Below are 26,431 nucleotides of genomic sequence, written 5' to 3'. Positions count from 1 at the left end.
CCCTCCTACAAGTTCCAAACTGGGTTCCAAATGCAATACTATGTTCAGAAACAGGTGAATGTCCTTTATCAACTAAAGCATGGTAGGCTGCCCTGAGATACTGGCTCAAGATCTCAGTCTTTGGCCTAGGGCAGGGGTTACTTCCATACCTAAACAACAAGGAGTTTACCAGCTCATGGATGAAAATTATGGTTAGAAAAGCTACTTTGATTATTATGCCACCTTCTCTCCTATTCCATCTGGGCTATGATACCGCCCTTGAATCTCTGAGGCAAAGGCTCTGGCACATTCACATAGTGATCTCCGTTCTCAGTCTCATGTTATCTATGGCCCATTAGCAGTAGGAATTCACTATGGGTTCGAGTTTCAGATACCGTATTTTTCGCCCTATAGGACACACTTCTCCCCCTCCAAAAATGAAGGGGAAATGTGGGGAAATGTGTGTGCGTCCTATGGGGCGAATGCAGGCTTTTGCTGAAGCCTGGAGAGCGAGAGGCGTTGGTGCACACCGACCCCTCTCGCTCTCCAGGCTACAGGAAGCTATCTGCAAGCCTTGGGAACCTGGCGGGAGTGCCCACCAGGCTCCCAAGGCTTGCGGGCAGCAGCCTGCAGCCCGAAGCATGGGTTGCGCTGCGGAGCACGCCCCGTGCTTCGGGCAGATGTCTGCAAGCCTTGCGCGCCCGGCAGGAGGTCCTGCCGGGCTTGCAAGGCTTGCGGGAGGCAGCCTGTTCTGGGGGCTGGCATCAGGGGAAGCTCGGGCTCCCCCCGCCCCCAGCCCCGCAAGCTCCCAGAGTGATGCCGAAGCTACACGCAGCTTCTGCATCGCTCTGGCTCCTGTTCTGGGGGCTGGGGTCGGGAGAAGCTTGGGCTTCCCCCGCCCCAGCCCCATGCCTGGGGGGGAAAAAATAATTTCCCCCCCTTTATTCCCGCCCTCCCAAGAAAAATCTAGGTGCATCCTATGGGCCGGTGCGTCCTATAGGGCGAAAAATACGGTACCTGCATATCTCAGAAATTTGTCTGTACCAACATATCGGTGTCTTTTCATCAAAGCCAGATTAAATGTATTCCCATCAGAAGTGTTAAATGGCAGACTGAGCGGTACCCCTTACCAAAAATACGATATTTTATTGCATTGTGGACAATATGATCAAGCTAGGGAACTATTGATTTTCACTTTTGGTAAATCAGCTGGGTCATCCTGAAGCCTACTATATCAAATAGCTTCTGGATGACAAGTCCAATGAAATCACAGTGGCCGTGGCAAAGCTATTTTCAGTAGTTATATAAATCAATGATCAACATACCCATGACTGAACAAATAACGCTTCATTCTCCCTTCCCTGGGGGGTTGTCTGTATGAATTTTTATTTTATTTTATTTTGAATTTTGTGGCCATACAGAATTTACTGGACTACAGATTGCATCATCTCTAGCCATTGACCACACTGGCTGAGGGGGATGGGAGCGGAAGTCCAGAAATGTCTAAAGGGCCAAAGGTTAGTCAACCGCAGGCTGATGCATGCCAGGATCTCTCTGATGAAGCCTGCAAGTGATGGAAAGAGAAAATAAATGCTAGAGTAAGATTATGTGGCTGAGTATGGGTGCTGAGTGTTGGACTGGAATCTGAGATACCAGGGTTTAAATCCCCACTCAGCCATGAAGCTCACTGGGTGACCTTGGGGAGTCCCTGCCTCTCAGCATAATAAACCTGACATGGTTAAATGCATAAAAGAAGAACGATTTCCTTGGAGAAATTGTGGGCTATAAAGGCAATAAATAAATACTAAATAATGCTAATTTACACAAGAAAGTCTGGGGTGACCAAGAGTAAGTGAGAAGATTCAGCTTACCTATGTTGCTACTCACAGCACTAGAGGAACAGATTTGAGTATCATTGCAGGATTGACGCCTGCTCTTTTCACATGAGGTACTCTTTTCATAACAGTAGTCACATCTAATATATGCTGCTGTAGAAAGGAGAAACAGGTTGGTGGAAGAGATTTCTTGAGAGGGTAAAGAACTATAATGTGGGAGCAGGTGTCATGCAAAAGGGTAGATGTGTGTTAGCTGTAATGTTCATATTAATTATTGGGTGCCATATGCAACCTTCCCTTCCATAGAATGGCTTCGTAGAGTATCCCTATATGCACCGGTTGCAAAAAAGAAATAGGAAAAGGAACAGAAATATCTCAATCTTAATGCAAGCCAATGATTTAATACTCTAAACTACCCTGCTTCATGGTGTGAAAGGAGAACACAGTCAAAAGTTAAAAAAAAAGGTGTTTAAAGCAAGAAACTACAGAAGAAACCTGCTCATTTATATACTTACGTGTACTGGTTAGTGAAACCCTCTCTGGGAAGAATGATATTGAAGTCAAAGCACCAAAAACCAAAGGAGCATTAATGAAATTCTATTACAATAAGGGAGGGCAGCTGAATGAAGCTGTCCTAAAGATACTTTGTAGCAAAGTGCTTAGTGAAATGCTCTATGGCACTGAAATCTGGGGGTCTGAGTCAAACTTCCTTAAAGTTTTTGAAACTGTGCAGAATAAAAATGATTTTGAAACTATACACTCTAGCACCAGTAATACCAACAGCTCTTATTTCTACAGATTCTAGGTGGCAAACAATTAAGGCAAGAGTAAAATGTGCTCAGTTAAAGTGTGTGTGTGTGTGTGTGTGTGTGTGTGTGTGTGTGTGTGTGTGTCTTTTAAATTGATTCTATGCCAATGCAACATTTTCCTGTACTGTACTATATGGAATTGGGGGCCAAGTTGGTTTAGGTGATTGTTAGGTTTAATCTGAAATCAAGCTAGAATTAAGTTTGTTGATTTCTCTGGTATCTTCTCTCTCTTACATCATGGATGTTGGTATAGATTTGTTTGTTCTGTGTTATTTTTGTATACTATTGCTATAAGTTTCTTATTGCCTTTGACTTTGAATAAATGTTAGCTAAGGGACCTGCAACTACTTAGAAATGCCAGGTTTTCCCCTTGGTATCCACTCCTGAGAACAAAGCTTTCTAGAGATAGTTATCACATCAAAGGATTGCCAATCTCCTCAAAAAATGTCTTTGTTGAGCTCCATTTCCAAGTGAAGCCCAGGACAGCCTTGGATGTCTGCTATAACAAGGTCCTGTATGCAGAGGCTTTCCATTTCTGATTCACCTCAGGTGGAATTCATGACTCATGCCATCTCCTGGTATGCCCCACAGAGGACCTTAAGGTCCATGAATAATCATAGTTTAGAGGCCCTGGGCCCTAAGGAAGTCAGATTATCCTCCACCAGGGCTAGGGCCTTCTCAGTGATGGCTCCGACCTGGTGGAATGCTCTGTCCCATGAGACCAGGGTCCTGCAGGATTTAACTTCCTTCCGCAGGGCCTGTAAGGCAGAGCTATTCCATCTGGCTTTCAATTTGAACTTGGTCTGATCTTTTATTCTCCTTCCTTCCCTCCCCCTCCCCTTTTTATGAAGATTACCTGCTCTGGGATCCCACAGCTAATTCCCCCCTGTCTCCTCGCTGGCCCAAATAGGACTAATTTAGCCAGCTAGCCCTGGTGATCATCTAATGTTTATTGGATGGATTTCCCCCCTAAATTGATTTTTGAATTCTGAATTTATTGTTATTCACGTTTTATACTGTATTTTATGCAGTTTTTGTTGCATCAATTAAGTGTTTTAAATTTGTTGTTAGCCTCCCTGAGCCTAGTTGTTTGAACCGGGAAGGGTGGGGTATAAATAAACTTCTTCTTCTTCTTCTTCTTCTTCTTCTTCTTCTTCTTCTTATTATTATTATTATTATTATTATTAATGTGCTCCTTAAATAGAAACCTAAGAGATCACTTTCTGAAACCTTTGTTTGTAAAAGCAACACCCCAGAAGAAATAGTTAGGTTTCTTTTGTAAGGCAATAATGGCTTTTTAGAATGCCCCTCTATGCACCGACTGAAAAAAATAATAGGAAAACGAATTAGATAAGATTGCTATAAGTTGTTTTGGTGATTGTAAGGTTTAATGTGAAATCAAGGTAAAATTAACCTTGTTGGTTTCTCTGGTATCTTCTCTCCCATACATTATGGATGTTGGTTTATATTATGGATGTCTGCTCTGTATTATTTTATGAATACCATTCCTACAAGTTTGTCATGGCCTTTGGCTAGTGCAATAAAGTTAGGAACTATATGTGAAATGCTCATTGCTGCTCCAGTACTTGAGATTTTCTCACTCACACACCATTTCCCCATTACCTGACTCTTGTCTTCGAAGGGAGCCCGGCTTAGAGAACACTTACTAAGGGTAACGATATTAGAGAAGCAGGTAATGGTTGGTGTGAATGTATATATACACACCCAGACACGCACACACACACACAGAGAGAGAGAGAGAGAGAGAGAGAAAGAGAATAACCTTTTAATCAGGGTGGTATATATTGATATTTTAATTATGATGTATATTTTAATCATTCTGGATTTTTAAAAAGAAGCAGATTTCTTTTGTTGTTGTTGTTTTCTAAATAGGACAGAAGCCATTTGGAAATGAAGCAATATATATATTAATGAATAAATAATAATATATTCTAGATAGAACGGTTTTTCTAACTATCCTGGAAACTGTAGCCTTCACTTCTTCTTACAGTTAATCAGATTCCTCCGTCACAGAAATACATGTTTGGAACTAACTATACTTGGTCATCAGGGCTTAAGTGCTTAAACTCTTGAGTTTACTCTCCTTGGTAAGCCAGCAGTCCTTATTCTCTATTATGCTGATATCCTGTCTTCACTCACATTCCCACCCAAGCAACAAACATTTCTGGAGTCATCAAAAGATGACAAAAGGAATCCCATTCTATTGTTTCCTACTTACCTGAAGAAGGCAGGGCCAAGAGGAGGCTCAGAAGTGTTTTCATCATTTTTGAAAGATCAGGAAACTCAGAGATGGACCAGGCAAGAGAACTGATACAGGGAGAGCTTATACTTGGATATATTTATAGGCCAAGGATTCATGCTGTGGGCAACACCTGGGAACAAATGGTTCCGTGAGGTCTGGGAGTGGGGGCTGTGTGTTTGCCAAGACGACGCAGAGGGACATAGCGAAATTCAAAGCTCGGTGTTGAAATTGGCTTAAGTGTTTATTTTTTATTTCATTAGTTCTTGCCAGAAACCTCTAAGCATTTTTTTTCTTTATTATTAACGTACAATTTAAATTGTAATGGCACCAAAGAAAGAATCGAGGGATTACAAAGGCAAGGGCAAAACCAAGATGCAACCTGCATAGAAACCCCCCGAAATATCCTCCTCCAAAACATTTGTCCTCTGAGAAAGAGATAGGTCTGGATATCAGATACTTCTTGGTAAGACTTGGTAAGACTGTAAGCAAAGGAGTAGCCCTCAGCTGAGAAGACTAGCCCTCAGCCTTCAGCATCTAAGAAAACCCTTAACCCATCATGGCTTCATAGTGCCTTAAGGCAGTGTTCCCCAACCTTGGGTCTCCAGCTGTTTTCAGACTGCAATTCCCACCATCCCTGACCACTGGTCTTGCTAGCGAGGGATGATGGGAGTTGTAGTCCAAAAACAACTGGAGACCTAAGGATGGGGAACACTGCCTTAAGGTACTGGCGGCTTCAACAAGGAAGACTGATTCTCCTGTCAGGGAAGTGGTAATCCTCCCATAGGGAAAAAGGGAAGATAAGTGGGCTCCTGTGGTTTCTTAATTAAATTTATTTTGGTGTGCAGTTCCTTCAGGAGGTGGATAGAAGGCCAACTTAAAGCCTACTTTACTCCTCACAAGGTAGGCTTCCCCAGTAACATCAGAGTTAGAAACCTTAGACTACATTTTCCACATACAATTTGTTTCCTCTGATGAAATTCATGGTTCCTAAAGTATAAATGAAAAAGGTGCCCTACCGAAATCCCCCCCCTTTTTTTTTATCTTGCCCCATTTCTATTCGCCTAATGCATGGGTATAGAAACATACAATCTTTTCCTTTCAGACATTATTGTTTCATGCAGCAGGACTCCTAAAGGTCTTTCATTTTATTGGTATTCTTTTTTAAAAAAGGATGATGGGTTTCTATTGGAAATCAGGGTGCATTTACCATGAGCCATTGCCTTTGCTTTTGTTTTACGTGGTTTCTAACTTGGTTGGAAAGAGCATATTTTTTTTATCATCTTCCAGGCCCCAGAAAAAAGCTCTGCCAAGGTGGTGATACTAGGCACTGCTCAGGGTTATAGACAGGTTCCAGGGTTCTGCCATTTCATTCCTCCTTGTTCCAATTGCATCACATTTCTGGCAAAGAGTGAAAATACTTTGAGTCATCTGATCTGCTTGCCTTTAGCCACGTTGCCTTTAACTGAATAAAGCTAGATGTTTACATGCGCTTCACTACCCATCTTTTGTAACAACATCATCTTTATGCATTATATTTCTCTATTAACTGGAAACCTTCTTTATTTTCTGATACCTGAACCATTTTTAACAATGTATATTTTATTGGCTTTTATAAACAACAACACTAAGCAGCTACACAAAAGCAGAATACACCATCCTTTCTGCAATATCTCCAGCTACCACATAAGTATCCATATTTTTCAAACATTTGTTCTTCTTTTAAATTTTCAACAAAATTCTTCTATGTTATTTCATCAGCCTTGTATGCAACATCCATCCAGAGTGTGCCCATCTCCAACTAAAGCATCAAACAGGTGACACCATCCAGATTTGTGATGATACTCTTGATAGCACATTGCTTAGTTGCTTTTAGCTAGGATATGAAGTAAATGGCCACAGGATGGCATAAAATGCATCCGTTGTTTCTTTCTTTTCAGCACTGTTACATTATGGTTTATTTTATCAGTTATATTCAATATTCATACATTTTCATACATTTGGTCTCTTCCCCAAGCATGTAATTAACTCAACATTTGGACAACCAATAATCTTGATGCATCATGGAAGTATAGAAAGTGATCTGTTTTCTTAAGAGACTTCTTAAACCATGTAAAGTATGAAAGGAAACACAACTGTGGGGTAAAATCAATTTGTTCCATAGACTGTGGTTCTCAACCTGTGGATCCCCAGATGTCATTGGACTACAACTCCCATCATCCCTGACCACAGATCATGCTGGCTATGAATAATGGGGGTTGTAGTCCAACAACATCTGGGGACCCACAGGTTGAGAAACACTGCCACAGAATATTAAACTTATTGAATATATTTTCCACATAAAGCCAAAAAATGTATTCTGTGGCATCCCCATCTCAAATGGTGGTCTCTCTATAACTGGAATACCTCCACCACATTGACACTATTTCAAAATTAATGGGGGAGAAGTTCACCTATGCATTACCTGAATATCCAAGGTCCGTGGGAAATAGTTTATCGAGGGATTAAGAGATATGTTAACTATGAACCAGTGCCTCCATCTTTTCTCTCACTTGGTGTGGGGTCCAACTTTATTGGGAATACAAAATTAGTTCCATGGCAAAGTTCTGGTCTTCAGGGGCCCAGATCAAAATGTAGCTAAAGCCTAAAGGAACAGCTCAGGTAAGTGCTCATGTGGTAAAGTGGGACATAGTTCAGGGGTACTGATGGGTGCCAGGGACACAGTATTATAATAATTTGGTGGTGGCTGCCCTTAGCCACACTGTTTTGAATGGAACCAAGCTAATGCCTTACAGCAGCTTCGAACCCAGTCTTCAGTGTGAATCTCATCCATATGTCCTTAATCTGGAGCTATTCAAAAACAGGCTGCACTGTCATCTGTTGGGGATTCTCTAATGTTGGCTTTTCTGCCTTGGATAGGCACATAAAACGTACATGGTTCTACAGGGGTAGAATGTGGAGTTATTGATAAATGTTTGAAGGCACAGACCAACAACACAAGCATGTGAGAAAAACGCCTTAAAATGAAATTATGAAAATGAAATAGCAAGGCTTGTGATTGTAACACTTTGCTGCCACTCTAAAATGGCTGTAGACGTCCAACAACCACGTCCCCTTCCCTATAGAGAACAATGCAAATTCAAAACTGTCACCTGCAATCTGATTGAACAAATGTCCTGGGCTGTGGTGCAGTTGCACATAACATAAAAGCAGATGATATGCACCACACTGTTCCATGTCCCATTAACTGCTGTGCAGCACTACAAAAGGTCTTAAGCAAACAAAACAAAGGAGAAGAAAGAGCAAAGAAAACAATAACACCCAAACTCCAAAGAGCCCAATGAGGACTGAGCATGTCAGTAGCCCCAGAATGTTGTGTGTCAGTTGAACTAGAAAGATGTAAAGTGGGGCAGTGGGGGGAGGAGAGAATGGCCTTCCTGAGGAAGAGCAGCACTGCCGATGTTTTGTTGCTGGTCTCATTGGTGTATTTATAGACATGGCAGCATGCTTCTTGCAAACATATGCAGATTCCTGGCTGTCCCAGGGGAATAGGGTGGGTTGTCATGAAAGGTACACCTCTGGAAATGCCCAGCTTTGCATAACTGTTAAAGGTTAAAGAGCTCAGTTTTAGCCTAGATTATGTTTGTTCATGAAAGAGAGCATACAGAGAGTTCAATGTTACTTGAAGATTGAAAGCCGTTTTGTAGTTGCAGGACATCTTTCTATGGATCTACTGCAGTGGCAGAGAAGCTTTTCAGACTGGGAAAACATTTATGGGATGACATTCAGCTGAATAAGTCCAGGTTATGTTAGCAGCATGCAGAAGCTATTATTTTTTCTCAGAAATGCTTTTGAGTGCAACTTCTTGAATTTGGACTGTGACCATCTTCCTAGATAGTTTAGTTTAAATATTCCTCCAACATGTTGGGTCAATAGACTTGTCTATGACAGTCTCTCAACAATATGATAACCCTGTTATGTCACCTGGTTTTTCTCTGATTATCATTTTAATTATTTAAAAACTTATCCTCCACTGTCTTATATGATGTATCCATTGATTATGTGGTAAGAAGGTTAAATTTCTTAAAATATAACAACCCAAGGCAAATAGACAAGTAATAAGAGGCCCTGGGAAAATCAACCAGAAGTGCCAACCAGAAGTCTGGAAATCACTGTGTACAACTTAGACATGCATTGACACACTGAATGGCCATTCTGATAGTAAGGAAAACATTGTGCATGCAATTAAGTAGCCCAAATGTGGGGATACATCTTAAGCCCGAGAGAAGTCAAGAGCTGGTATAAGAAGATGGTTTGAGTTATGCACTGATCTTCAGGAGGGCTGTGAATGTGTTTACTAACTGTCATTGCTGCGAAATGAATGCTGGGAGTGAGTGGAAGAGAGGTCCAGAAAATCTACAGGGAATGTCCATCCAATTGTATGAACGATCTTTGAATTCCCATGTTATATGTGAGGTTTCTGAGAAATTCAAGCCTTCATTTGGATCCCTTCCTATGCTCTACTGATGCAGTTGTTCCTATGTATTGCCCCGAAGCTCAAGTGGCCCTGATGCCAAGTTGAATGTGAAAGACGTGTACTATCTGTCAAAATTACATTGTGTTTCTGAAAGACAAATGATCTGTTTACAACACTGAATATATGTATTTAATAACTACAATGTGCACGGTGCAGAAACTTACCTATACCTCTGAGGCTAGATGCACTTTATTACAGCTTAATTTGTGCATATAGAAGTTAATTAGCCTGAACTTTAGGCTGAAATGTCTTGCGTCAATATTTTACAGCATTTTGAGATTGGGTCTCTCTTTTCAGCTTCTCATGCTTAAGACGCCCCAAGGTGCTTGGTTGCTTTCACAGCAACAGGCACACACTGCTACTACCCAAGTAAGAAATACAAACCTAAATAAAATACCGCATAGAGGTCTTGAGAATAGCACATCCTATCATGCCATAACAAATGATAATTCACTATTCCTCTGTGTTACACATATGTAGAAAAAAATAAGCATGAGTCCAAAAAAAGAGAAGAAATAAACAGTGTCAGCTACCCAGATACTAGAATAGTTAAACCAAACCTATTTAATCACTCCCACAAAAATTGTAGTTATATTTCTCTGCGGCACAGTTATGAAAAACCAAAGAAGCTCCTTATCTGTTCCACTTTCCCTTGGTCCATCCCAGATACCCATCAATGCGCTTTTATTTATTTGTTATTTAATTCATAAATTTCATACAGTTTTGAAAAGCCTCCACCCTGTCTTCGACTCATGTGAGCCTGAGGCAGGGTGGGGGGGGGGTCTGTTAAACTGTTCCTGCCTCCCAACAATGCAGAACCCAGTGCCTCATTTGTGAGCCAGAGAGGCATCAGGGCTTGCTTACCTGGGGGGCAGGAGCAGTATAATGTGCATATTATGTACTAAGCTTGGATCCTAGAACAATAGGCAAGTAGGATCCTAGAATGCAACAACTGACTGGCTTGCAGGAAAAGATCAATCGGGCTCCAGGAGGGAAGCAGAATCAGCCAATCAGATGGGACTCACTGTGTAAATAATGTATATAAAAGCCTGAGGTTTGGGGGCCAATTCAATCACTGTTTTACAAGCTGCAATAAAGAGCATGAAATCACTGCAAGACTCCAAGTATATTTATTTCACAGGTGACAAGGATGGGATCCTGCTGAGCTGTCTGCCGTGCACCGCACACTGCTGCCATAGGCAGCACAGCATCGCACCACACATCCAGACTACAGCTCCAGGACCCAAGGACCCAGAATGGCGACAGATAACAGCTTCATGCAGTTCAGCCCAGCCTCAGGAGACTGGGAAGAATACGCCACCCACTTCCTGTTCCTCCTGGAGGCAAAGGACATCACCGATGCAGCCAAAAAGAGGGTGATCATCTTCAGTGTCTGTGGAGAAGAAACATTCGAGATCGCCCGAGCCCTCCTCACTCCCACAAATATTGCAACCGTTACCTACGATAATGGAATGGCTGAAGGGGAACTTCTCGCCACAGCCCTTGGTGGTAGCATGTCACAACGCCTTCTATGCAAAGCGGCAGGCCCCTGGAGAAACCATAACTGGGTATGTGACCTCCCTCCGCCAGGCTGCCTGGCTCGGCAGCCTCAAAGAGCTGGAGAACCTGAGCCAAGACGGCTTCGTGGGTGGCCTGATAGACGAGAAGCTGCAGCGGCGCCTCTACGCCAAGAAGGACCTGAAGTTACAGGTCACCCTAGAGGAGGCTCTAGCAGCTGAAGCTGCTGAGAGGTCAGCGCAAGGATTCAAGTCAAACATGTCATCACAACTGAGGGTCCACCACGAGAACCTCACTGATGACTCAGAATCCAACCAGGAGGATGTGCACCAAGTGCAGCAGCACTCACAAGCTGCATGCCCGCCAAGACAGCCCTGTCTAGAAGAGGGGAACTGTGCAAGCTGTAGGGATAGCCATGAGCGGAGGACTTGCCGTTTCCGCTATGCAGAATGCCGACAATGCAGAAAAGTGGGACACATCACCCAGGTGTGCCATGCCCCCCCGCCTGATGTTTCAAACCAGATGGCTGACCAAGAGTCCCAGGTCCTGTGGTCCGATACACCAAGGCAACTCAACGGAGATCACAGACTGTCAGGTATACCAGTTGCCTCTTTTTATGCAGAAAAATTTTACATCGAGGTACAGATAGAGGGAGCCCCGTGCCGCATGGAGCTTGATACAGACTCAACTCTGTCCATAATCTCGGCAAGGACATTAAGAAAATTGTTTCCCAGTGATTAGGCCTGACCCATTCACCCTCCGGGACTTCCAAAAACGCAAAGGTCCCTACGATGGGGGTGGGAACCTTCAATGTACAATACTGAGGGCCGAAGCGGTGATTGGACTTGATTGTGTTCACGGGGCCCTAAGTTAGCTTACTGGGGTTGGCGTGGTTTGGGCCGCTGGGGCTAGCCATCACTGGGGTGAACCACACCAGCTCCCATGTGGATGTGGACGCCATCTGCAAAGAGTTTCCAGAGGTTTTTGACAGAGCACTGGGATGATATACTGGTACCTCGTTGGCCTACAACTAGACCCTGCCGTACGGCCCATCAGGTTCAAGGCCTGCCAGGTCCTGTTCACCCTTTAACTCTGCATCAATGATGAATTAGACTGGCTTGTGGAGCAAGGAGTGCTTGAGCCGGTGCCTAATGCCCTCTGGCAAACGCCAATCGTCACACCCGTCAAGCTCAATAGCTCAGTCCACATCTGCGCAGACTACAAATGTACCATAAACAAGGCCCTTACGGCTCATACATACCCGGTGCCAGTGGTCATCCATGTCCTCACCACCCTGGCGGGGTCTAGGATTTTTGGCAAGCTGGACCTGGCCCAGGCCTATCAGCAGTTGCCAGTGGACTAGGGCACCGCCGAGGTACAGATGATTGTAATTCACAGGAGGCGTGTTCCGTGTCAAGGGTCTGCAATTTTGTGTCAGCGTGGTGCCAGCCATATTCCAAAATTGAATGGACTCTCTCCTCAAAGGAATTCCTGGCATCACCCTCTTCTTCTATGATGTGTTGGTCACTGGGGCCATGACGGGGGAGTTCGGGGACTGACTCTGCACCACCCCGCACCATTTCCAGACTGCCGGCCTCAAACTGAAGCGGGGCAATTGTCTGCTAAGAGTGCAACAGGTGGATTTTCTAGGATTTACGGTGGACACAGATAGAGTCCACCCAACTGGGGACAAGGTGCAAGATATTCGTGACACCCCAGCAACTAAGTGTAAGGTGGAACTCCAGGCCTTCTTGGGACAATTGAACTTTGACCATGCCTTCTTACCCCACAAGGCAGCAGTAGTGGAGCCGCTACACAGACTGCTTGAGAAGCGGGCCCCTTGTTTGTGGGGGCAGTGCCAGGAGGCTGTGTTTCAAGCAGTCAAAGATCTGCTCGTCTCGAACTCAATCCTGGAGCACTTTGACGAGAGGTTGCAACTTCTGGATGAAAGAGAGGTGCCAGTAGCTTACTTTTCCCAGACCCTCTCCACTCCAGAGGAATTATTCGCAAATAGACAAAGAGGGCCTGGCAATAGTGAAGGGGTAAAGAAATTTCAGGATTTCTTGAATGGGCATGTTGGGATTTTGAATACGTGCAGCTTCACACACAGTCAGTTAGGAGTTGGCCGACAGCCAAGGCAATGTAAAGGAGTAAAATCTGCCTGGAGATATAGAGGCCTGAAGACAGCTCCAGGATTGGTCAAGCTCTCTCACAGGAATAATGATTTATGGCCTTCTGACTGGAATGTGTTAGTAGAGTGTAGAGCGTAAAGAGTTGAGTGCTAATGTAAGAGTCGTGTGGTGAGAGAGCTAGTTAAAGATCCATGCTCCTTTCTGTTCCTGTGAATAGTAACTTGAAGTCCAATGTATACATTAAACACCTATAAGTGAACTCTGCATATACTCTGCTAAGGTTTGACTAAGGTCCTGCAACAGGTCAGAAAGTAGCAAAACGCCAATATGGTGCCCCTTTACCGTCGTGAAAGACCACAAGCCACTGCTTGGCCTATTTGCCCCCAAGAAGCAGACCCCTCAGGTACTGTCACCCCGCGTCCTCAGGTGGTCAATTTTCCTCACCAGCTACCAGTATACACTAGTCCACCAAGGGGACTGGGAGTACCGCCTCGCTGCATTTGACTGCCACTGCGATCAATTACGGTGGTGATTCCCAGGGGGGGGAAACAGCGAGGAGGGCTGGACAGAGGAATCCCAAGGGGATAGCAGAAGGGTGAGGCCCATAGAGCAGGAGAAGCGGGTAAGGGATGCAGAACTAGGAAGTCCAGAAGTGACCCCTGAGGCTTAGCAGCCACAAGAACCAGTTCCACGACTGCATGGACCAGCAGCACCGGACCCAGCGGCTGCATCACAGCCGGCAGCCCCAAAGCAAGAGCCAGAACCAGGAAGCCCTACCGAGAGACACCCAAGACCACAACGCATACGTAGGTGACCAGCATATGTCAACGACTAGGAATGCTAACCATCTGGGAGCAATGGGAACTTAGAGAGGAGGGATTTATGTACTAAGCATGGGTCGTAGAACAACAGACAAGTAGGATCCTAGAATGAAACAACTGATTGGCTTGCAGGAAAAGACCAATCAGGCTCCAGGAGGGAAGCAGAATCAGCCAATCAGACAGGACTCATTGTGTAAATAATGAATACAATAGCCTGAGGTTTGGGGGACAACTCAATCACTGTTTTACAAGCAGCAATAAAGAGCATGAAATCACTCCAGCTGGCGTGCAAGCCAGAGGGACATTGCGGCTTGCTCAGCTGGGGGTGGGAGCCTTTGCACTCTGCAGCTCAGCAGCGCAAAAAAGCTGTGTCATTCTTGACTCAGTGAGGTGCTGGGGTGAAGCCACCTCCACTTCCTCAGTGAGAGTGGGGGCAGTTTCAGCCAGGCTCCTTGCGAGGCTGGGTCAAATGCAGCTTGGTGTTTAAAACTGTGATGTATCTCCAGATCCTAATGTGTGGCTGGTGATACATCACGATGTTGAAAATCTGATGTCACCAAACTCTATTCCTTACAGTCCAGTCAAAAAATGAAATGATACATTCAGAAGCTGCACATGAGATAGAGCAGCCCATGGGCAGGGCTATATCCTCAAAATATTTGCCATTGTAATAGTAAAGGTAAAGGGACCCGTGACCATTAGGTCCAGTCGTGACTGACTCAGGGGTTGCGGCGCTCATCTCGCTTTATTGCCCAGGGAGCCAACGTACAGCTTCTGGGTCATGTGGCCAGCATGACTAAGCCGCTTCTGGTGAACCAGAGCAGCGCACGGAAATGCCGTTTACCTTCCCCCCAGAGCGGTACCTTTTTATCTACTTGCACTTTCCCGTGCTTTTGAACTGCTAGCTTGGCAGGAGCTGGGACCCAGCAACGGGAGCTCACCCCGGTAATTAAAATCATCTGGGTGGACTATGAGTATGTGCAACATAGATTTATTGCCACTCTTTCCCGTTTCAGATGTGGTGCCAAATGTGTGCACGAAACCAAAACACTGTCAAGCAAGTATGTAACATCATCAAGCTCTCGATAACTTCCCTGCAATTAGAAACTTGACAGGGTTTAATTTTTCCCATATAATATGAGAAATTTCTGAATGTATTTCCACCCACCCATAAACTTCTATTCTTGGACAGTCCCACCACAAGTGATGGCATGTCTGCCTCTAACTAAAACCTTTCCTAAATATTGGCGCTAACCAAAAGTAATATATACAATTGCTCTGCTATTCTACACCACCTATGTATTAACTTGATGTCCAAGGAACTATGGGAAGTTGCTAAGACACTGATAGATAGAGCAACATATTGATGCTGACGCAGTGCCCCTATGTTTCCTCTAACTCGGTATGGGTCTAACTTGGTTCAAAGAAGGATATACTTTTTTCTGATCTTCCAGGCCCCAGATCAAAGTAACCAAGGTCTGGTACAGGTAGCAAAGCTGGACATAGCTCAGGGATATTGAACTGCTCCAGGGACACAACAGTATGCACTGAATATTGGGCAATGGAGCCAGAGTCATTAGAGTGAGCTTTTATAATTGCCTTCTGGAATATTATTTCTCCTTGTTCCAATTGAACCAAGCTTGTTATTTGCACGTGCTTGAAAACCCATATTTAGTGCCAAGAGCATTCATATGTTCCACGTCTCTCTAACTTAACTTTGGTGACATCTACGCTCACTGGGAATCTCTCCAAACAAAGCATGCAGGCAGGTTTTCTTATCCTGATAGGGAAGAAAGGTAAAAGCACACAACATGTTTGCAAAAGGCCAGAGCTCCCAAGGAGAACTATTTCAGCGTCAAAATGTAACTACTATTCTAGTAACTATTCTTAAATGTTGTCAAACCAATTCTGCCATCATTTTACTAACACCTGCTTCTTCGGAAAGTAGTTCAGGACTGATTAAAGTACTGCCCATCTCTCCATCCATCTGTTCCCTATGTGTTTAAACTCTTCCTGAGTCACTGATGTCAGTTTGACATGACAGTTTTCAAGGTGAAGAAGCCAGATTTACTTCATGTTTGGTTACCATCAGATGCCATTTTGAATAAAAATGTCATGCCAAGCTTTTCCAAACTGCACTGATTACTTCATCGCAAAATTTGGCGTGATGGTTTCTGGAGAGAGGAGTCTGTTGTGGTGTTCATTTGGAAACCATCAGATGCCATTATGAGTCAATATGGCAGACTGAATATTTCCCAACTGCACAGATTTAGACGCTTCTAAAGTTATCATCACACAATTTGATGTGATGGTAACAAACACTGATATGCGTGTTTTTGTTGTTGTAAAGTGTTGGATGCCACTTTGAGTCTCTCCCTGTTTCTTCCAATGCCCTCACCCTCCCTTATACTGTGAAGATGAAAAGATACTTTGAGTAATGTAAGCTTCTATGTAATTTTGAACCCACAACTGAGTTAATATTGATATACAACTGAAGCAATTGGGCATATGGCGCCTATGTGAGATATTTGCATGGTATTTACTCCCAAGTGTCCACAGATGATCTGTAGATTAAGAGTGACAAAAAATCTTTTCTTCTTCTTCTTCTTCTTCTTCTTCTTCTTCTTCTTCTTCTTCTTCTTCTTCTTCTTCTTCTCCTTCTCCTTCTCCTTCTCCTTCTCCTTCTCCTTCTCCTTCTCCTTCTCCTTCTCCTTCTCCTCCTTCTCCTCCTCCTCCTTCTTCCGGATTTGGGGAGGGTTACTCAAGGGTACACAGTACCAGCACCTCCCCCCAAATGTTAAAAGTGTGGCACTTACTGAGCAACTTCATGGTGACTACTGGCACCTATTTTTCTTAAAAAGAGAGAGCACTGATGATGATGATGGTTGGCATCTGTCTGTCTTGAGAGACAATTGAGTGCACCTGGACTGCTGCATTGCAGCACCAAAATTACTTCCCCAGGGTGCAAACATGGGAGTGAGTATGGACGTCCTGGGCTGCCTGAATGACAAGACTCCTCTCTTAGACTCACTGAAATGGTCCAAAAGAAAGCAGAGCAAGACATCTGGCACCAGCTTGGCTGCAGGAGTTGCCATAAGGACTTCCTTATGCCATCCAACTGTCTTATGGACTCCACTCTGGATTTGTGTAGGGTTTATTTCTTAGCCTCCTCCCCCCCCCCCCCCGCATAAATATATTCCACAAGACAGAGTAGGTTTAGGATCAGAGTATTGCTTCTCCTGGATCAGCTACCTTCTCAGGTTTTAACCACAGCCATCAGTCCCTCACTTTCTTCTACAACATGTTCAGGAATCAATTTCTTGCCTGCTGGACACATGATTTTGCCCACTGAAACTGATGGAGCCTGTTATCACATGTAAGGAAAGTCCGAACTCACTGAAGGTTTGGGACCCATCAGCTACCCTCACTTTGCTTAGCCAGCCAGTTCAAGCTGTTCCCAGGATGTGGCAACTGTCAAATGCTGACAGCTTCTATGACCCACAGGGGAGAGTTGAGTGCTGGGTGAGGATCAAAGGTCGACAAACTACCCAAGAAAAACTACCCGTGAGGCCCTACCCCTCCACTAACAACTCATATTTGCATTTTTCTCCAAGGAGCTCAAGCTGGCACACATACATATCTCCTCAATTTTATTTTTATTTTATTGAGCTAAAATAAAATCAAACAAATCAATATGAAAAACCAAAAGATATACAAAACAGGATTGCAGTATATCCAGGAGAGATGTAATATTTACTTGGAAAAGTACTTAAGAACAATACAAAAGCCAAATTTCACATATACGGTGGTACCTCGGGTTACATATGCTTCAGGTTACATGCGCTTCAGGTTACACTCTGCTAACCCAGATATAGTGCTTCAGGTTACAAACTTTGCTTCAGGATGACAACAGAAATCGTGCTCCTGCTGCGGGGCAGCAGCAGGAGGCCCCATTAGCTAAAGTGGTGCTTTAGTTTAAGAACAGTTTCAGGTAAGTACAGACCTCCGGAACAAATTAAATACTTAACCCAAGGTACCGCTGTAGAGGGAGTCCTGGGTACCTGTATTTGCTGTATATATGATAAAATCCCACCCAACAGCACAGAAATTTTCAGGGTCTTCCAAGCCTTTGGCAACAAGTAATTCATGATTTTCAACCAATGTTGGCCTCCACATAGTTTTAGAAGAAACCCAAACTCTCAAATTCTGTGAAATCTTCTATATGGGGGCAACTGGGTTTCCAGCAGACAACAGAATCAATGCCAAGAATTCAAGAGAGTGGAAACCTTTCAAACAGTCACGCCATAACTGTGTTTTTAAAAATTGTGTTGATGGTGGAATGGGATCTTTTAATATTTTGGTGTGGGGGTTGTTGGATTTTTTTTCATTTCTTTACAAACCATTGTACAGAATTTGAATAAGCGTGGGCAGTCCCAGTATAGGTGGGAAAAGGTTTCTCTTTTTCCATAGCCCCTCCAGCAGTCCTGAGAAGATTGTGATTTCATATGGGGAGTCTGCATGGGTGTGCAATGCCATCTTTGTAGGATTTTTTTAGAATGTTCACTCCTATATATCAAGGTTGCTCTGTATGGTTTAGATGACCTTAGTGCATACACTGGGGCTAGCCATCACCGTGGTGACCCGCACCAGCTCCCACCTGGACTTGGACGCCATCTGCAACGAGTTTCCAGAGGTTTTTGATGGGTCATTGGGATGATATACTGCCCCTACCTGTTGGCCTACAACTAGACCCCACCCTACGACCCATAAGGTTCAAGGCCTGCTGGGTGCCGTTCGCCCTTAAACTCTGCATCGACAAGGAATTAGACCGGCTCGTGGAGCAAGGAGTGCTTGAGCCCATGCCTAACACCCCCTGGGAAACCCCAATCGTTACACCCATCCAGCCCAACAGCTCAGTCCGCATCTGTGCAGACTACAAATGTAGTCCTATAAATCAAGATTGCTCTGTATGGTTTAGATGACCTTAGTGCATACCATTTAGAATCCTTCATTTGTATATGAAGGACTTTCTTCCATGTACATTTAAGACCTAATCAAGGAACAGGAGCCTCCTAATTCTGCAGTAGGTCTTCTCTCATTTGACCTCATTATAATAAAAAACTTCAAACAGACACATGCAATTCCACCCCTCAAAATAAAATACTGCTAACCCAGCCAGATGGGCAAGGTATAAATAATAATATAATCAAATCAACATAATATCAGATATATTATGATGGGAATGATGAGAGCAAGTCTCCATGTGTATCCCTTCCTCCAGCCAATCAAACCAGTTCTGCCCAGGTGGTGCCATGAGGCTCCTTTTAACTGGAAATTGTCTCTGCAAAACCTAAAAAATCTACAGAAAGTAATTTCATTGCAATTCATTAACAAACTTTGTAATCTGGGATCACATGTTCTAGGACAAAAAGTCACTACTTGTTGGGAAAATGCCCGGGAAGGCCACTACCTTCCCAAGACACCGGTGCTTCTCTCCCTCTGGTCACCCTCTGGCTGTAAATGTTCCTCAATCCAGAGAGACCATTGATAAGCGACCCTTCCCTCCTGAGAGGAGCACACTCGTCTTCTGGCATCTCATAGCGGAAGAAAGAGTCAATCAGTAGCTCTAAAATGACTTTGTTGTTGTTGTTGTTTAGTCGTTTAGTTGTGTACGATTCTTCATGACCCCATGGACGAGAGCACGCCAGGCACTCCTGTGTTCCACTGCCTCCCACAGTTTGGCCAAACTCATGCTGGTAGCTTTGAGAACACTATCCAACCATCTTGTCCTCTGTTGTCCCCTTCTCCTTGTGCCCTCCATCTTTCCCAGCATCAGGGTACTTTCCAGGGAGTCTTCTCTTCTCATGAGGTGGCCAAAGTATTGGAGTCTCAGCTTCAGGATCTGTCCTTCCTGTGAGCACTCCTGGCTGATTTCCTTCAGAATTAATAGGTTTTCTCTTCTTGCAGTCCATGGGACTCTCAAGAGTCTCTTCCAGCACCATAATTCAAAAGCATCAATTCTTCGGAGATCAGCCTTCTTTATGGTCCAGCTCTCACTTCCATACATCACTACTGGGAAAACCATAGCTTTAACTATGCAGACCTTTGTTGGCAAGCTGATGTCTCTGCTTTTCAAGATGCTGTCTAGGTTTGTCATTGCTTTTCTCCCAAGAAGCAGGTGTCTTTTAACTACTTTATTAACAGTCTATATAGAAGGAATCTATCAGCATGTCTGTGCTCTCTCAGCAGCTGTACAAAACAGCATAACACACAGAAGTGAAACTAAACTCCAACAGAACTGAGACTTCCTGTCTCACACTCTCAGACACTCACGTGATATAAGCAACCAGAGAGCTATTACTGGGCAGCTTCGGTGGATAAAAATCCTAACACTACTTCCCACTGCCCAAGAAACCAGGTTTCCCAAGGGTTGCCCTCAGGGCCCTTTCTTTCTCCTTTAAATTCATCTGAATGGACTCTTTTCTGTGTCAGTTGCCTGTGGTGGTCCAGCTCTTTCTGGCTCTTGCTTATTACAGTGCTATGAAGGCAGTCCTGGGCACATCCCTCCTCCTGGTCAGAGCGGTACCTATTTATCTACTTGCACTTTGACGTGCTTTCAAACTGCTAGGTTGACAGGAGCAGGGACTGAGCAATGGGAGCTCACCCCGTTGCGGAGATTCGAACCGCCACCGTTCTGATCCGCAAGTCCTAGGCTCTGTGGTTTAGCCCACAGTGCCACCCGCGTCCCCTAACCAGCATTCTTTTCATCATCTCAGAGGAGGTTCAGGATCAGAGTTTTCCTTCTCCTGAATCAGCTAGTCAAAGATTTTGCTCATGTTTTGACCCCATAGCTCACCAATACATACATTTGACTAGATGAATTAGAATTTATAATAGACCTTTATAAAATTATGCATGGCACATGCAGAGTGGGTAGGAAAAGTTATTTCTCTCTAGCACTAAAACATATATATTGAATGATATGGGCATCAGGAGAGTTGGACTTAAGATTTGAAAAGTGAGAAACTAAATGAAACTGATATGTACAGATTCACCTATAATTAGTCCAGGATCTTGTTCTCACAATGTCCATCTGGTTGACTATGGGAAGCAGATAAGAAACACTTAAGTACAACAGCACTTTTCACTCCTGTGTTAACCTGAAACTATCATTTGGAATCATACTACTTTCAGTTATGACGTAGAATAGAGTCATCAAAGTAGTAATTGATATCTTTATTCCCCTTTAATTTGTTTAATCTGCATTTAACCTGAAGCACCACTTTAGCTAATGGGGCCTCCTGCTGCTTGCGTTCCGCCGGAGCACGATTTCTGTTTTCATCCTGAAGCAAAGTTCTTAACCCGAGGTACTGTTTCTGAGTTAGCGGAGTCTGTAACCTGAAGCGTATGTAATCCGAGGTACCACTGTATTGGTTTTTCATGTTTCAGAAAAGTTTCGATTTACAGATTGGACCTGAAGGAAGTTCTGCAGTATTTCAAATTAACGTATTTTACAAGTTTAAATACAGCAGTTGCATTAAAAAAATGCTTCAAGAAATACAAATCCCCAGCACTGTTGTTTCAAAAAGTAGCGGCTCTTCTCCTTGTTTATCTAATATGGTTAATTTGAAATGTCCCTCATTCAGCCAGTTAAGAATATTGGAAACATTACAATGAAATTACATTTGGAGTCAATAGATCTACATTTTTTGTAATAGTTTTTATTACATTTTTTGTTTTACAATTTCAAATAAACTTTATAAAACTTTAAAATATCCAATGACTTCTCTTACTGTAACCATTCAAATCAATTTTCCACTTTTACATCCACTGTCAATTATTTACTCTGTTAATTTTAATAAATGCTACCAGCATTTTCAGCTATAGAGTTATTCTCCATTTATTCAATTTTCTTTAAATGTGTGTTCTTCTTGCTCTCTTGTTCTATATGGTAAATCTGCAAGTTGTGTATATTCTGTCAACTTAAGTTGCCATTCCTCTCTAGGTGGGACCTCACTAACTTTACATTTTTGGTCAGGGAAGTCATATGCTACATGGTATTATGTAAAATGTTTATTTTGAGATGTATAAACAGAAAAATTAATAAAAATGGTTATAAATGAAAGACTCCACCAAACTGATTCATATAGAACAATTGCTTTAATAAACGTGGATTAAAAACTATTCACAGCTGTGATGGTCAAGAGATTAAATGCCTTCATAGGTCAATAGATCACCACAGTTCAAACAGGATTCATACCCTCAAGAAATACAGCAGACTCTATAAGGAGAGTTCTTGATATAATCTATGACCTGCAGCTCCGAAACACTCCAGGGGCATTAAATTCATTTGATGGCTTTAAAGTGTTTGACAAAGTTGAGGGGACCTATTTGAAACTCTTACTTTCTAAATTAGATTTTGGAGGGGAAATTCTGCACACGATTCAACAAATTTACTCAAAATTTTCAGCTATATTCATGGTAAATGGATATGATGATGCTCCAAGAAACCTCAACAGGGGCACCTGCCAAGGATTCCCTCTGTCACCACTGCTTTTTGCTGTGGCAATAAAGATCTTAGCTATACAACTATGTGCCTCTGTGAAGGGAGTGAAAATAGGAAATGTTGAATAAAAAGTAGATTTGTTTGCGGATGATACATTGGTAATTGGGCAAGATCCACTTGTTGTGTTTTAATCTTTGAAAGAACATTTTGAAAGTTTCCATTGAATTTCAGGATTACAAATTAAATATGCAGAAGTTCAAAAGCAGCTGACAGAAATGTCAAGGATAAAGATAGCCCATGGGGGTTTAAATACCTGAGGATAATCTTTACAGCTGATCTTAATCAATGAAAATGAAGAAATGATAAGTCTTTGCTCAAAATGGTAATAAACAACTGTTTTGATGGAAGCAATAAAATATATTGCAGCTATAAAAATGTCAGTTCTGCCAAAATTCTCATTCCTGTTTCAGGTTTTATAAACATTTTTTAAAAAATGGCAAAACAAATTAATCTCCTTTATCTCATTAGGAAAAAGACCCGGACTCAGTTAAAAAATCTTATTTAGACATAGCAATAAAGAGGGGCTAGGAATACCCAATCTTGCATTATACTATGCAGCTTTCCAAATTAAATCATTGATGCCACTCATGAAAGGCAAAGTAGATATTGCATGGGCACAGAGAGAAAGTATCCACACAAGACCATCAGTACGTGCTCTGCACTTCCTGAAGCTGCCTCAAATGGAACACGAAAAGGTGGACAACCCATTTTTCAAAGTAACATTGACGGTGTGGTGGAATTGGAACTCCGTATTGGCTCCTAGGCCTTCATCACTGATGCCCCTGCTAGATCACCCCTTATTTAAACATGCAAACAAGTATAGTATAACCCATTTGGAGATCTTGAAACAAATGGTTTCTATAGGATTAGAGATTTGTTTGTAGGTGGTAAAGCAATCTCAAAAGAGGAAATGAGGGAAAGACAAAAGCCATTAAATGGTCCTGGTTACAACTGTATCAACAATGCACTTTTGCAAAGTCTCTGGAATGCTATGGTGAAGGCTTGAGACCCTTGACAGCTTTTGAATCCCTATGTAACAGACATAGCCATGACAGGCAAGAGGCAGTTTTAGTGATATATGGTATGATATTAGACAGCTTTGTGGGCAAAACGGAAGAGATGGGAGACTGACATAGGAACCTCAAAAGTGAAAAAGCATGGAAATCTATATGGTGTAATCCATCTCTAAAAACAAATTTCTTCTCACTTCCAGGAAATTTCCCTTAAAATTACCTTTTGCTGCCATGGACCTCCGCACGTCTTGCAAAGACAAATCCATCAAGCTCACCATTATGTTGGAAAGACTGTGGAGAATAAGGTTCCTACATTCACCTTTGTTGTGGGGTATATTGTGGGCCACACCTTTTGGCACAAAGTTTTTCATCTGATCTCTAGAGTTACCCTCGTACTTTGAAGTTTGATATGGGTGTACTGGAAAGAAACCTCTGGTATACAGTATTTGATGGCCACTATCATCTCCTCCTTCTCCTTCCCCAACACCACAGGAAAAGTTGCTTAAATAAGGCAAAGAGGCTGCAAGCTTTGGAAGGCAAGGGGTGGGAAAGAATCATAAGTCACCCACCAGCGCACCTACTCCCTGTCTTTTAAAGCAATGGAGATCTGCAGCAACCACAACAAAACCAAGCAGCAGCTTTTTATCCATCAGGCTGGCTGGGCCTTGCTCAGAAGTGCCGCTGGCTATTGCATGTGTGCTGTTCTCTCCCTCTTGCTCCTCCCCCAACACACACACTCTGCTCCCCAAACTCCAAGCCTCTCTCCAGTATGGGTGCCTATGGAAACTCAGCATGGGACTCAAGGAAAGCCACGGCTGGCAAGCGAGCCACCCGTTCGCCAGGGAAGCTGGAGTCGCTCTACTGGGTTGGGGTTTGGGTGGGCAGGAAAGAAGGAAAACTGAGGCTCATTGGGCTTTGCGGTGTGCAGGCAGCAGGGTCAAAGTGTCACTTCTCAAATAAAAGTAATTTTTATTCTACAGTACACATTACCTCTGTGAGAAAAGACTGTGGTGTGATAAGAGATAAAGTTGAGAAGTAATGAAGATAGAAATGTGATATTGAAATTACTAAGGTGGAGACTGTGAAGATATTAAGAGGGAGAATGAATTGTAACTAAGATCAAGAATATTCTGTATGCCAAATACATTGTTTGACATTCCATTCACTGTTGGCATCCTTCCGCAATTGCTTCATGAGCAAATAAAAATAATTAGAGGTTTGATTGATGAGATGGAGAAAGAAATGGGAATAGAAGGGTCAAAAGTGGGTGTGAATTAATGAATACATAATAAGTAGAGAACTATGGGATATTATTTTTATATTTTTTCACAATGGAGAAACAACTGTGGACAAATATTAAAAGATTTATTATTGTTGAATATGTAGAAATGGCTGTGGGAGTTATTGGAGGTAAAATTGTTGTGTTTGATTAGAGAAAATATATTGCTGATTTCTCTTTTTCCTTTCCTTTTCTTTTCTTTTTCCTTTTGTTTTTTCCTTCATGTTTTCTGTTTTCTTTCTCTCTTTGTTTTTGTTTTTATTTAAATTAATTCCTTTTCTTTTATTATGAGATAAGGTGTAGGTAATGTTATTTCTTTGATTACATCCTTGACAATGGACCTCCCCCTGTGTTGTTTGTTGTTGTTTGTTCTCCCTTGTGCTATGAACCCCACCCTAGTATTCTTGCTTGTGGTGAACTTGTAAATGTAGTATCACTTTCAATAGATGCTTTTCTGCATTTTCTATAATATCTGGATTGCCATTGCCATTTATTATTAATAAAAATTAGTTGGCTTCTTTTATAATTTTTGTGTAAAAAGGAAAATGAAACAATTTATTTGGGTCAGGAAAGAAGATCAAGAGAAAGAAGATCAGCTGGGTGGCACCAGCCATTTGTTTTTCGCCTACCTGGAAGCAATCATCACAACTTTGTAAGGTTATGCATTGGGTACGGCTTTGTTTGGATGGATGGGAGGGTGTAGCCTTCGCCTGCCCCTCCTCACTAAGGGTATCCTCTTAAAGGGATCTGGGGGTGTGGATTTGTCCAATGTCTGGACGTGGCTGTTGGAATGTCACTGCCACAATGGGGAGCACTCAGAGGGTCCCTAATTGATGTAAGTCATAGGACTCCCCCTATTGGTGTATTACCCTGCAGATGGGCGCAAGTCAAGATATGCTGGCTTCACCCAATGCCTAAGCCAAACTACCCACATCTGTAAACAATAAAGCTGTGGCCTATTTTAACGCATAAACCAAAATATTGTGTAAATATTGTCCGTAAGGGTCACAGGGCACTGACATGCAAATGGGGCTGAACAAAATAACATGCAAATCCTCATATTTTACTTCAAACGCCTTTCTCAGCATTCTACACATTCTGCATATATAAAACACAGAGATACAGAATACAGATTCAATGTGCCAGATGAGTTTATTTTTTATGATGAATTTTACCAATTGTGAAAAAGAAAACCCATGAGGGCTGAGCTCCTCTTCTCACCACTAGGCTCCCAGTTTCTTCTGCAGCCACCATGAATGGTGGAATAAACAAGGAGGAGAGGTTTGCTGTCTTGTATCTACCCCTCAAGGTCGATTTTCTTTGCGGCTATCTCAGCATTCCAGCATTCTGCATCAATGTGAACCAGTCCAAATGCACGGTGTGTTATGTTTTTTCCATCAAGGGCACACAAGTCTTCAGTTGCACAGCCTTTGAATATGAGTTTTTTAAATGAACCAAAATCTGTGTAATACAAAGTATAACCTTTGCATGAGTTCTGTATTAGCGCTTTGGGGATAGGCAGGACTGTGGTTATTAAAGCTCAACCAACACACTGACAATACACACTCACCAATAAATCTGACAGCCAAGCATCACTAGCTTTGAATTTGGGTTTCCTGGCTAACACCATGGTGATGCATTGTGAACAGGAAGTTACCCTATGCCACAGTGCTATTTTTCTA

The sequence above is a fragment of the Podarcis bocagei genome (assembly GCF_964188305.1).
Source record: "Podarcis bocagei genome assembly, chromosome: 7".
Classification (NCBI taxonomy): Eukaryota; Metazoa; Chordata; class Lepidosauria; order Squamata; family Lacertidae; genus Podarcis; species Podarcis bocagei.
The sequence above is the reverse complement of the archived record's forward strand: the minus strand, read 5'-3'. Positions refer to the sequence as shown.